The following is a 14,076-nucleotide window of genomic DNA, read 5'->3' on the forward strand; positions in this document are numbered from 1 at the left end:
CACACCCTGAAGTTTGGGTAAGAGTTTGGGCCCTGGAGACAGACTCCCCAAATCCCAGCTCTGCTGCCCAGCCCCTGTACCCTGGAGCGAGTTTCCAACTTGCCTGTGCCTTGATGTTTCTCTTCTGTAAAAAGGACAAACAGTTCTCACATGGGTTTTGTTTTTAATCAGCGCGGAGAAAAGCTTAATATTCACAAGAGCGCCATACTGCAAGCCTACCAATGCCTTGACCATCACGACTAATCAATGTATAGTCCTTAAGCTTCCCTGAATCAAAACTCACTTCGGTTTATAAATTCGCACAGATTCAGAGATAATCTCTTCTCTTGGAATAATGCTTCAAGTCATTATTACTTTTAAAAATCAAACAGTGCAAGCATTTTTATTTCTCTAGTGCCAGGATTGAATCCAGGGTCTTTTCCCTGAGCTGCCTCCCAGTCTGTTCTCGTGTTGTATGTGGAGACAGGGTCTCACTAAGTTGCTGTGTTGCCCAGGATGGGCTCAACCTCATGATGCTGAGATCTTTGTTTTTATCCAAGTAAGGAGAATGTTACCTGGCATCATCAGACCCCTTCCTGTCTCCCGGGCTTCTCTTGGTCTTGAATGTATGCGTCACTTGTTAGATAAGGGGTTTCCCACCCCATCCCAACCTGCGGATTGAACCCCGCCTTTCACACTGAACTACAGGGTCTCACTAAGTTGCTGAGTTGTTCAATTTGGCCTTAAACTCGTGATTCTCCTGCCTCAGCCTCCTGAAGTACTAAGATTATAGACCTGCATCGCAGTATCCCACTAAGAAATAACATTTTTGAAGTCAAAATAATTGATGTATTAATGAACACTTTGACAAACATGAAATGAAAAGGTAAACCAAATCTTTAGAATAAGCTGCTTTACTACAACACCAAGAGAAGTTCAAACTCATATCTTAAGATCTCACCATGAAGAAATAGTGGGCATGGTCATGTTTGACATACAGTTTCATTAAATCACGAAAATGGTCAAATGATATTTTATTTTCTTGATTTAACAGATCAAGAATCGTAAACACATCCTAGGAAAAAGAAGGTAAGGACTGGAAATGAAAAATAAACTTTTCCTTGGAGAAGAAGTCATAGAAAATCAACAAAAATATCAGATTTTGCATGCCAGGCTCGGTTCTATGTGCAGTACCTAATTCAATCTGCACAGCCCACTGAAATAGGAAATGGAAGCCCAGAGGGGTCAAATCTCTCCACATGCAGAGAAAGAGTAGCTGAAATGAGTTCAAATCTTCATCAGTCAGGCTCCAGAATGCCTGTGCTTCACCAGTACTCTGACTGCGGAGTCTAATCCGTGGTCAGGAAACACACAGATGTGTGTGGCACGAAAATCAGTGCTTCTGTAAGATTCGGACTGTTCAGCACTTGAGCTCCTCCTGGCAATCAGGTGAACTCTTGGCCTCCACCCAAGGAAGGAAATGTGATGTCTGTAGATTTAACACAAGCCTGGTTCACAGCAAACAGTGCTTGGTAAACGCTACGTTCCCTCCACCAGCCGCAGCAGCCTCCCGTCTAGCACAGCCGATGGCCAGCATTGCTTGAGACCTGTTGCTTCCCAGAAGAATGCACAGGGACTGCTGGTGTCCCAGAGGGGATTTCGAGCAGTCTGTCCCTTCTTCCCCCTCTGCGGTGCTGGGAAGGTCTCTGACGAGGCCACAGGAGAGGAAGGAAAGATAATGTCTGAAAACGGAGTGGCCAGCGTCCTCCTGTGTAGCTCCCACCCTTGGAAGCCACTTGTACTTTCTTGCTTCCATCTGTTTCCCTGTCTCCAATTAGAAATTTGCTCAGAAGCCACCGGGAGGCAAACGCAGGCCGCTTCACCCTGCGGAGACTCCAGGAGCCTGGTGATCAGGCCAGCACTCTGCTGAGCAGGGCGTCCAGTGTGCAAGCTGGGAGGGCTCCTTCAGGACTCGGGCCCAGGACTCTCCGCAGTCTGAAAGGCTCTCACTGACCTGGGCTGGTGACAGCGCAGAAGGCCCCCAGCTGTCCTGCAACCCTGGAGTGCTGCTGGAATCCCTCCCTGAGGGATGGGGCTTCCTGCAGGGACAGGGTAGCAGCACAGCAGCAGCAGGTGGCGGACAGCTGAGCAGTGATGAGGTTGCAAGCCACACAACCACAAGCTGGACGGGGCATTTTGAAAGTGTCCAAGAAGAGAACATTTCCTGGAATAAGGATGATTCCTAGCACATAACAGGCACTTGATGCAAAGTTATTGAGTGAATAAGTGACCGGTAAGGAAGTAATACAGTATTTAAGAACATTTGTTCATTGACTTCTGTTGCCACACAGTTTATATCCATCACTGGTTTCATTCAGGTCCTCATCTGACAGGTGAAGAGACCGAGATTAAACAGCTTGCCTTTCAGCTTTACAACCAGGAAGTGGCAGAAGATAAACTTGAATCCAGGACTCTCATCCTGAAGTCTTTGCTCAGGAATGCTCTGTTTCCAGCAGCTTCTCTTTTCCAGGCTATTTTGAAGAATGTCCTGGGCAGAAAGTGTTGATGCTGGCTCCTGGTGACACACAATTGCTCTGAGTTTCCCCGAGAGGCCACAGGCCCCTGACCTCGTTCTGTCTGTCCTGTCCTGTCTGGCACACTGCTCCCCCCAGCCCCCCAGCACCTCCTCGTTGGCTTCAGCACCAGCTTATGAGAAAGCAGCGGGCTGCATAACTTTCACCAAACAGCCGAAACTCCGCATCTTCAAGTGAAGTGCACTGTACAAGCCCCAATAAGAGGACACTGCAGCCGTCATGCCTGTCTCCTTGACGGTTTCCTGGGAGGAAGGACCACTGCTCACCCATCATGGAGCACGAAGGGGGGACGCGGGGTCCTTTACCAAGCACTCAAGCAGCAGCACAGCCTCAGCACCCGTCCTCCCCTCTGGAATTGGAAGAACCAAGGCCTTCTGAATTCCACTTGAAGACAGTGAGGAGGCTGCAAGGACCATTGTTGTCCTGACAATGGGAGATGATTTTCATAGACAAGTTGATTGCTTTCAAAGCTGCAGGAAAATAAAGCCAATTTCAACAACTCCCCGAGAGTCTGTGAGAGCAGCCGCCTCGGAGGGGACAAAGGGGAGGGAAGGAAAGTTGAGGCAGCTTCCCAAGCCGGCTCCTCTCCTCCATCAGGGACGAACGGGAGCTGCACAGGGTTTGCCCGTGAGGTCAGAGAGCATCCTTCCCAGGGCTAGTGAAGCCTGTGGCCTGCCAAAGCTCCCACGGGCTTGGAAAATGCAACCAGAAAACCGGAAGACAGAGGTTCAGGCCAGCCTAGGTAGATGCAGACAGGATCTTAAATGGACACCTTAGTGGGAAGCATCAAGAATCCTCGTACTGTTTGTTCATTCTCTGTATGACAAGGATCATCAAATAGCTGTGACAAGCTGGGTACTGTGGTGCATGCCTGTACTGCCAGCACTTGAGGGGCTGAAGCAGGAGGATCTCCTTGACTTCAAGGTTAGCCAGAACTGTACAGCAAGACTGTGTCAAAATAAGAAAAAAAACAGCTGTGACAATATGGAAGAACCAAGCAGCAGCATGTGATACTCTGTTTTTCTTCATATTTAACTGAAATACACTGAATGTCAACAGTGAGCAGACAGCATCACACCAGGTGACAGTGAGGACAGAATCAGGTGACTGCCTGCAGCTCTCCCAGGTGTATTAGTCTCCCTTTATAGATGAGAAAGTTTAGACCCTGAGAGTTTACACAAGATGTGAGAGTTACAGTGCCTTGAATGGTAGGTAATACCATGTAACAGTGATTTAAAGTAGAATCTTTGCATGTTTTCCCCTGAAACAAGAGTCCTGAAATCTAGTTCCTAACTTGGAGCAGCACCTGACTGATGGCCCCAAGCACCTGGCTTTATCCTTCCTTCCATACCTCCCTCCTCCCCACATTGGCTGTGAGTCTACTCACTTCTGGTCTCATGGTTGTACAAAGGCTGCACGGCTCCAGACATCATTAACTTATACCACTGAAATCATTGGAAAAATAGGGAAAAGAAGAGGCTTCCTTCACTGCAGCATCCTTTTCATCGGGAAAGAAAATGTTACCCTGGGAACCCTAATAGACTTCTCCTTTAATCTAATTTGGCAGAAATAAATTACACAGCTACTGTTTCAGTCACTTTTTCATTGCTAGAACAAAATACCCAACACACACCCCACGTGCAGAAGGAGAAGCTAATTTTGGCTTACTTTTTCAGAGTGCAGTCAATGGGCTTCAGGGCAGGAGGGACATTGCGCAAGGGTCTGGCGGAGGAAAGCTGCTCACATCATGGAAACCAGGAAGTACAAAAGAGAGGAAGGGAAAGGAGTGTTATATAACATATATATTCTGAAGGAGCCAGGTAGGAGTGTCCAAAGGCATGGTGCAGAAGGAAGCGCCAAAGAAGAAGAAAAAGGGAAGACTTCCTTTCTGCCCACTTTATTCTGTCCAAGCTATAAGCTTGGTTGATGCCCCCCAAAATCCATGAAAGTTTACCTTCCTATCTGTCCGTCACCCACAGACATGCCCACAGCTTTTCTAATCTGCTAGATGGGGCCTGCTGAGGTCAGTTAATGATCAGTAATGGGAAGGACCCTGTGCCTGGCTTCAGAAGCCATGCTGGGGGGTTAAGGAGCTCGCCAAGCTTTTGGCTCTTCAGCTCTGAAACTATTGCCATGTGCAACACTTCTTGCACTCTGCTCTTGTGTCATGTCTGTTGGTTTCTCCCTGAGTGATCCAGAAGGGTTATCATTCCATTTTCTTGTGTAATAGGAATAGATTTGATCAATTGCCATGCAAAAATTTATCCCTGGTAATTATAAAGCAGTATTGGAATTATTACAACATATCAACACGTTAATATATTAACATATGAATATATACATAAGGCACATTTAAAAGTTACTTCCATTGGCACTGTAATCAGGTCACAGGAGCGTAAAGAAAGAAAACATTGCAAATAGATATTTAGTATACGGAATCACAGTCTCCGTCTCTGTATCTCTCAATCTCTCTCTCTCTCTCTCTCAATTGTTCGCTATCTCTCCCTCTCTTTCTCCTGGATACACAGTTGTGAAAGAAGAAAAGTCTGATCCTTACTCTAACAGCTACCTTGTGAAGAAGCATCAAGGGTAAACACCTTGCCCGTCCTGCCTCCTGCTCCTGTAAATGGGACACACTGTGTGGTACCACGATGCCTTCACTTCTGACTTGAGCACAGATTTGGCCCCATGGCTGGAGGATGTGGATAAAAAGTAGATGAGACACCTAACAGTGTGCAGCCAGACTAACAGATACTTCAAAACAGTCCACTGTGGCTGGGATAAGGAGAGGGGAGACTTAGTTTTGTTAATGAGGTTGGCTTTCTTCTCTCCCAGGAGTCAGGGTCCTAACCCTTTGCGTCTATACTCATCTCTAATAAAGCAGACTCAGGGCCAGTTTTTGGTAATACTCTCCAGTATCAGTCACCCATCAAAGCAGGGAACTTACCTTTGACGTTGATCCCTAATCACAAAAAGCCTTCCCTTTGTTGCAGCCCCTCCATCCCTGCAGAACTGTGTTGACTTGCTAGGCCAAGTGACAGGCCAGTTTTTCCAGTGTTGGGAATTCTGTTTCCACTTCTTCTGGTACTAGTTAGGCTACTACCTTTTAAATCCTTGCAGTAGTAAGTTTTGTGGCTTTCATTAGAGTCTAAGGGAAAGAGGCAAAGTAAATCAACTTGCACTGAGGCTAGACCGAGGTTCTCAGAGTATGGTCCATGTGCCAGCGTCATCAGACTTAACAGGAAGCTTATTAGGAACAGCAAATGTCAAGCCATGCCCCAGGGCACACGGAACCAGAAGCTGAATTTTAACAAGATCCACAGGGATTTCACACAGACATTAAACTTGGAAAGGCCCATCAGAGGTCTGTAAACTCACTTCATTTAGATCAAATGCTTTTCTACCTAGTCCAACCTAACTATCTGGATCACTACACTAAGATTTGGTATAAATTTCTGCTGGGCTTCTTAAAAAAATATTCCTTTAAATAGCATTACCATTGTTTCTCCCTCTGAGACTAGGTTTGTGAGGGATTTCTCTGTGATTAACTGGCACCAGTGGCCAAGCTCTGAAGAGCCCATTCAGATTGTCTTCCCAACTTCCCATTCAGAGATATTCTAGTGATAGCAACAAACTGGGCATGGTGGGAGTATCTACATCACTGAACAATACAAACCAGAGTAATTTCCCTGGTCTAAACCAAGGACATCGGCTTTCTGGCTTACTATTACCATGCAAGCATCCCAACCTGATTGTCTCTTCCAACACGTGCTGATTCTTCTTGCAACAGATAAAGAGTATTTCTTTTCATTCTCCCACTGGTAGGAATGGAAAATAATCAGCTACAACCTAGCATTCTCTCAGTGACATACCATAGCTCTACAGTTTTGATAATACTATAAGAATCCTGTAAGGTATCCATTTAAAATGCACTTTTACAGCTTCATGTCCAGTATTTTTCTTTGGTAGATTTGTAATCAGAACTGGGCTTCTGCATTTTTAAGATATACTTCCAAGGACAAGCAATGCAGGTGGTCTTCAGAAAACCTTGGAAATCACTCAGGTCTGGGGCACACCATTCAGAAAGCAGCTCTCAGGCTTTACCAGAGAGCTCTGAATGACCCTTTACCCTCCACCAAGACTCACCTACCCCAACACCCCATCTCCCAGAGAAATAAAACTTTAGGAATCAAAAACCACCTCTGAGCTCAGCTGTGCATCTCCCAGTCACAACCTAGAAAAGCTGCCTGCTCAGAGAGCAGCGACTGGTGATAAGTTATCATGATTTCCAAAGCCACTGGGTTCTCCAATGGAGACTGGGACCCCTTGGGAAGGCTGCAGATCACCAGCCTCTCCGGGCTATCATCTCCAGTGAAAGCCAGCACTGCATCTGCAGAGCCCATAGCTCAGGGCTCCTAAGTACATCATTATTATTCTAATGGATTTGAGAAATTACATGTTCCCTAATAATAACCCATGAAAGGAGGACACAAATAGAAAACCAGGGACAAGTCACTTATGATGGGCCTTTTGGAGGAGTTGGTGACTAAGTTAGCTCAGCTGTTATTAGCTGATTGAATTAGATTGAGTCTACTGGCCCTCATGAAATAAAAATCAGGAAATTCCCCATGAAAATGTATATTCTGAACTTCTGAAGGAAAAAAAAGAGAAGTTCTGTTGTCACCGTGCGTGCATTCTGTGCAGCTCCAGACCATTGCCACTCATGGCATGGCCTTTGAAACCCCAGTGTAAACTCCAAGCCCCTCCTCTTCTCCAACATAAAGGACAGCCGTGAACTGGGGGCTCAGAAGTACATGGGTTAAATGAGTGAATGACTTTCTTTTCCTACGTCCATGATTCCGTAGTTAAGACTAGTTCTGTTGGGTCACCTTCTGGATCTGTGGGCAGGGCTGTGTGCACACTGGCCCCTGCCTACAGGAGAAAGCCTCACTCCCAATAACACAGAGCAGTCCAGTCACCCGGCTGCCTCCTGGGGCCAGCTTAAATTCACTCCTTACACTGGTTGCACCTTCAGATCCTACCATGACTGCTGCTAACAGCAGCAGCTAACAGTCATAGCCATGCGGACTCTTCCCATCATCTGGCATTGACTTAACGGCGATTTAACCTTCCTAACAATCCAAACGAAGCAGGCACTGTTACTGATACCCAGCTGTCAAAGGAGAAGCAGTCACTATCTAAATTGTTGGAGCACTACTGTTGAAGTTTCACAGCAGCCTTTGGTGGGCCGGGCATCTGGGAGGTGTGGGTCGCCCAAGTCACAATGAGAGAGAGACAGACAGAGAGGCCTCTTCCAGGTCCCCTGGAATTGGAGACCACCCAGCTGCTGCTCAGAGCTGTCCTGTCACTTCAGCACTGCCAGCAGAACAGCTGTTCCTCACCAGTCCTGCAGAAGTCAGCGAACTGGAGAACGTCACAAACGTCTATGTCATCTCCTCCCTCTGGTGAGATCCCTTAGAGACTGAAATGTCCTGCTCTGGGGTTTCAGCAAAGGAGGCGGTTTCTTTGGTGTCCTTTTCTCCAAACACTTCAGGGAGCTGGTTGCACCTGACCACATCTGACAAGGCCACCTTGAGTGGTCTTTTGCGGGGAGATGGAGAAGATAGTTCTGTGGAAGTCAGCAAAGACAAGAAAATGCACAAAACAGGAGCTGCTCTCAGCCTTGATTCTGGCCAGCCCTGGTTGTCATTTTATATCTTTGGGGCAAATTTTCAGGCTGGTGTGACCACCCATTCCAATGCCTTAGACAGCAGCCTTGCTGAGCATTGCCTAACAAGGCTGCAGGAGGACTGGCCCTTTATGTTTAGTCCCTCAAGACTAAATAGGTTGCTGCTGTTTTCCCAGTGGTGAGAAACCTTCACAGTGTTGTTATTTTTGCAACCAGAGGGTTCAAAAATTTCTCAAAAGTGATGTCCATTCACTCACCTTCAATTTAATTGAAGGGGCTTGATTTTTTCTTTAAAAAAAATGGGTTTTGGCAGTTGGAAAGTTTTTTTTAATCTCAGCAGTTTCCAAGGCACGCTGGGAGAATTCCTGGATTTGACCCTTCCGTTTAAGGGTTGTAAATGTGCACCCTGCTTAACAAAGCAGTGTGTAGGTGCCTCAAAAGCAGCAGAGGTGTCAAGCACTGAGGAAGGAAATCCTTCCTGGTGACTCACACGCACTGCCCAACTCCTTCCCGGTTTCTCAGAACCCACCCAGCGTTTGCAATAGCTCCTGCTCTGTAGCTTTAGAGATCCCTTGATGTCCCCCGAGTTCATCACAAGCTTGGTCCCCATATAGATTTCCATGGACCAGAGGAAGTCTCTCTCTCAGTAAATCCTGGAGAAGAGTCTCAGCAAAGTAAGAAATTATCTTGATGCTATAAACCTTTTCAAAATTTACTTGCTCTGTTCGTTTGTGTTTATTCAATGAATCTTTGATGTTTGTAAACAGACCTTTAAGAATTTCCAAATCCAAAATGTTTATTATAAAATAGCTTTTCCCTGAAAAGGCTCAATGAGGGTAATGGAATATTCAAGTAACAGCTTTAGATTTTTTTGTAAATAAAATACATTCTACTTTTTAAAACTTACCCAGACTTTCACTTTCTGGACAAGAACTACTCATCAATTGTATAGACCTACTCAATACCTTTTAAAAGCAATTTATCAATGCTCTTTATTTTTTAATGAACTTTGATTTTTAACAAAGCAGTCCATAAACATTGTTGAGAAGTCAAACAGCAGTAAAAGGTTTGTAATGGAAAACAGCAGTTGAGGGTTGCAGGATCAACAACTTTTGCCTCTTAATTGTTCTGTAATAGGTCCATGATTTTAGAATGTACATGGTCTCCTATTCTTCACATGTCAACTTGAGACATTGATCATCTACATTTTGTTAAATGATGTCAGTTTTCTTCCTCATGTATACTAGCCCACGTGCATATTCATGTTCCTGTGCTTCAAAACTATTTCCATCTTGGGCCAGGGGTTTAGCTCAGTGACACAAGCGGCTGCTTGGCAAGCCAAGGTCCTGAGTTCAATCCCTGGTTCCAAAACAAAACAAAAAAAAACCCAAAAAACTATTTCTGTGTATACATTAGGTTAAAGTATCCTGGATGTTTATATTTTATGACTAAATGAATGTTGTTCTCAAAGTGTTTACAACAATTTTTGTCAAACAAAAATGATGGTGTGTCCTCTTCCATCTTACTAGATCTGGCATTATGGATCTTCCCCAAGGTCAAAGTGACCACCAGAGGTCAATGGCCTGAACTGACACCAGGACGTGGAAGCAGCCACAACAGAGCAACTAACGATGCTCACGAACGAGGATTTACAGAGCTGCTTCAGAACATGGGAGGCACAATGGGATAAGTGTGTGGAAGCAAGGGGGAGAATTTGAGGGAATTAGTGATGTGTCTTTTATTGTCCTAAGTTTTTTAAAAATTTAAACATGCAACATACGCTTTGAACACACGTCCTACATTGTTGAATTCCACCTATACTTTCTGACGCTTGGTCAAACGCACCCAATAATTTATCAGCTCCAAACTTTGCCTAGAGCCTTTGTCTTTCTGTTCTAAATCTGGGCAGTTGCCGACCAGGTCAACCCTTTCACTGTTCAGGGGCTGCTTTTATCTCTTCATTGTCCTTTTTGTCCTATGCTTGGATTTATGTTTTGCTCTTCTTCCTTTACTATTTTATTTGGCAAAACGATGTCCTTCACTACTTTTCTAAGAAATAAACTCATGACAGTAAAGTTTTTGAGTCCTTGAATATCTGAAAATGTATTGCTCAAGGTTGGGCTGGGAATTGTAATTGAAAATATGTTTTCTCCAAGTACTTATGATCTCCTTTTATTGTCTAGTGTGGCTAAAACTAAACTTTATTCTTATTTTACGAATGATCTGTATTTTCTGTTTTTAAAATTTTATCACTGTGTTAGTCAGTGCTTACTAGAGTCAGATGGAGAAGAGTGCAAAACATCTGCACACTGGAGATCTGACAGGTCCAGCTGAGATCTGGAAGTCCAAGGCAGTGTCTCCTGCAAGTTGGTGACAGGAGGCCTAAAGTTCCCAGATGGGAGACCAAAAGGTCTGCACCGGAAAGGCTCAAGGGTCAGAGCTGGCAGCTGAAGCATCTGTGCCCAGAGGCTGGAGGATCCATCCTGGGAGGCAGAGGGATCTGCAAGTGAAGCCAGGAGACCACACACAAGATGAAGGCGAGGATTGAAGCTTCCTCTGAAGAAAGAAAACAGCCAAAGTTCTTGTAGTCAGGGGAGGCAAGGAGAACAATTACATACAGGACACAGACTTTATAGTATTATTTTATCACAGTCACCCAGAGTTAAATATAAAGAAGTGCAGGAAATCTGTCCACAACACTAAAGACCTAGAAAATCCAACGGAGGGCCAGGATCCCATGGCAATAACCTGCATGAGTCTAGCTGAAAACCTAGAGCCCACAACAATGACTCATGCAAGTCTATTTCATGAATCTGCATTGGGATGCCCAAAGTCAGTGGTAGAAAATCTGTGCTAGCAGGGTGAAGGATCTATGCGAGCAGGCTGAGGGTTCTGCAATGGAGCGAGGAAATGATGCTCAAAATAAGGAGCAGGGATCCCCAGATAAGCACCACAGCCACCCTCAGTGACAACAAGGTCCAGAACTCCTCCAATGATCCAATGATGAGAACAGCCAAGTTCATATCAGGAAAACAGCGTGACAAGCTTCTCCTGGAGATTAAACAGCACACATCTTTCCCTCTGGAACTAGGAAGCAATGCTCAATGTAAGGACCAGAGCTCTCCCAAAGTGAACCACAGCCACTCTCAGGGACAACAAGGTCCCGAGCTCCTCCAGGGATAACAGCTGAGTTCATGACAGGGGAGCCAGCATGACAAGCTCCTCCGGGAGAACCAACATCCCTAAATAACACCACTTAGGAGAACCCTCAATGCTACTCTTCCTCTCCATGTCTCCTTTTATGCTGGCAACTGTCCTCAGGTGGGCCATTCACACTCAGCACACTCAGCTGGTGTTTAAGCTGACCACCAGTTACCAGTCCACTGCAGCTCTTTTTGAAGACAAACTTGTAAAACTTCCCTGAAGAAAAGCAGTCACCATGAAGCTCCTCCAAAGATCAGCCACAAGAAGCTTTTCTAAGGAAAACCAGGTGAAATCTTTCTCCCTGTTCTCCTCATGTATTCTGGCAACAATCCTTCTTAAAGCGGGTGTTCAAGGCCCAGAATGATGCAGGCTCAGCTAAGCTGGGGTCCCCACTCAAGCTGACAATTAATTAACTACCACAATCAAAATGTATCTTGGTGATTTTTCTTTTATTCATGATGGTGTGTTGGGAATTCCAAGAGGTATTTCTTTTCTTTTCTTTCTTCCTATTTGTAGACAGGGTCTTGCTAGCCTTGAACTCATGGCAAACCTCCTGCCTCAGCCCGCCAAGTGCTGGCATTACAGGTGTGCACTGCCACGCCCAATCCAGGAACCATTTCAGTCTGGAAATTCACTGATTCACTCTTTGGCAGCTTTCTCATAATAGTTCTTCAACACTTCGACTTCTATTTCCTCTTTTTCTGAGAACATTTCAAATAGGGGAAGAGGGAAGCTTATATTGGATTTCTAATTTTTTTCTGGAACTTTCTTACTATCTTACTGTCTTTTTGTTCTGTCTTCTAGAGCATTTCCTCAATCCTCAATGTTACTTTCAAATAATTTTTTTAAGTTTAGCAACTTTTCATTTTTATTTCAAAGTATACTTTTTATTTTTGATATTTCCTATTGCCAGTGCAAGGTGTATATCTTCCTGAGAAGGAGAGAGAGAGAGAGAGAGAGAGAGAGAGAGAGAGAGAGAGAGAGAGAGAGAGAGAGAGAATCTTTAGCTCTTCAGCTCTTTGCATTTCTCTTTCTGCTCTCATCCCAGTTCCTTTTTCAGTGTACTAGTTTGGCTCAGTGGTTCATGTGAGATATTTTCTTCAAATGTCAGGAGATACTTGGATGAGAACCTGGAAATCCAGTTGTCTGAGTACATAGACCTGGCAGCAGAGGGATAGAACAAGTTAGCTTTGCATGGCAGGCTTCTGTGAATCCAGATCCGCAAGCCTTTCCCCGCAAGGTGTTTAATTTCTGTGCTGATGGATCCTCGGGTTCTTAGGTCAAATATTTGTCTGTGGAAGTGCAAAGAGTATGGAGGGAAAGGCTCGAGATCCCCATTCTTTAGGTTTTTGCTTATCTCTGCCTTTTCAGCCTCTGTTTTATCCACTGTGATTCAGTTCTATGGTGCGGGTCTGCTTGTTTCTCCGCCATGATTAAACTTGTTTAAGCAATACGTGTGTGTGTGTGTGTGTGTGTGTGTGTGTGTGTGTGTGTGTTTTAAGGGAGGTAGGGAAGAAAATGCATAAATGCCCATCAACTGACGAATGGATAAAGAAAACTTTGTACATATACATAGTGGAACATTGTTCACTCATGGAGGGGAGGGAAGGAAATCCTGTCATTTACAATAGAACAGTCAGGGCTGGAGATCCTGACACTGAGTGAATCAGTCAGGTGTGGAAAGAAGAATACCACGTGATGTCACTCGGACCTAGAATCTAAAATCTGCTCCCCAGAAGTCAAGAGGAAAAGAGTGGTGGTTACCAAAGGCAAGAAAGAGTAGGGGCAAAGGAGGATAAAAGGAGGTTAATGAACAGCACTGAGTCACAGCTAGACAGGAACAAGAAGGTCTGGTGGGCTATTATCGTACAACAGGCTGACTACGAGTAACAGCTCAGTATGATGTACTTGTAAAAGATAAAAGATTTGCAAATAGTAAGTGTTGGAGAAATAGATATGTTTAACTAATCTAAGCCTTATACAAGGTGAACAGTAGTGAAATATCACAAGGTACTCCCATGAATATGTATAATTTCTGTATTTTAATATGTAAGCTAAATAAAGAAAACAGTTAAAATAAATGCAGGAAATGAAAATGAAGACTTGGAACGCAGATGCGTAATATAGCACTTTCCATCCACCCGCCTGCCTTTAGTCCCGCCTCTCTCCTGCTTCCCCAAACACGAGGTGTCTAACTGCATCTGTGGCACCAAGACTGAGTCTCCCCCTTCACACGAATCTGTCACCCCTCAATCCACTGTCCGACTTCCCAGAATGTTCCCGTTCTTCAGTGCTGTTGATATTCTTCGCCTCCTCGTGTCTCCTCCTTAGCTTTCTTGATTCTTACAAGTATGTACTTTAAAAATCCCCTAACTCAGTTTTTGTGACACTTTAAAGGCGACAGACAGCACAAGTCACTGCATAATCATTCGCACGCAACTCGAGTCCTCTTGGCTTTTTATGCCACCATTCCCAACCCTGCAAATGGCATCTCTTTCATGACTGGTTTCTAACTCAAAACATAAACTCACTGTGGTGGGCTTGCTGAGGTGGCATTTGAATTTACTCTGTAGATAAAATCTTTTCAGAAAAAGAATTCAAACTCATGCT

Source organism: Cavia porcellus, unplaced genomic scaffold (assembly GCF_034190915.1).
Source record: "Cavia porcellus strain 051 isolate PalLab524CR breed Dunkin Hartley unplaced genomic scaffold, mCavPor4.1 scaffold_10, whole genome shotgun sequence".
NCBI classification, from domain to species: domain Eukaryota; kingdom Metazoa; phylum Chordata; class Mammalia; order Rodentia; family Caviidae; genus Cavia; species Cavia porcellus.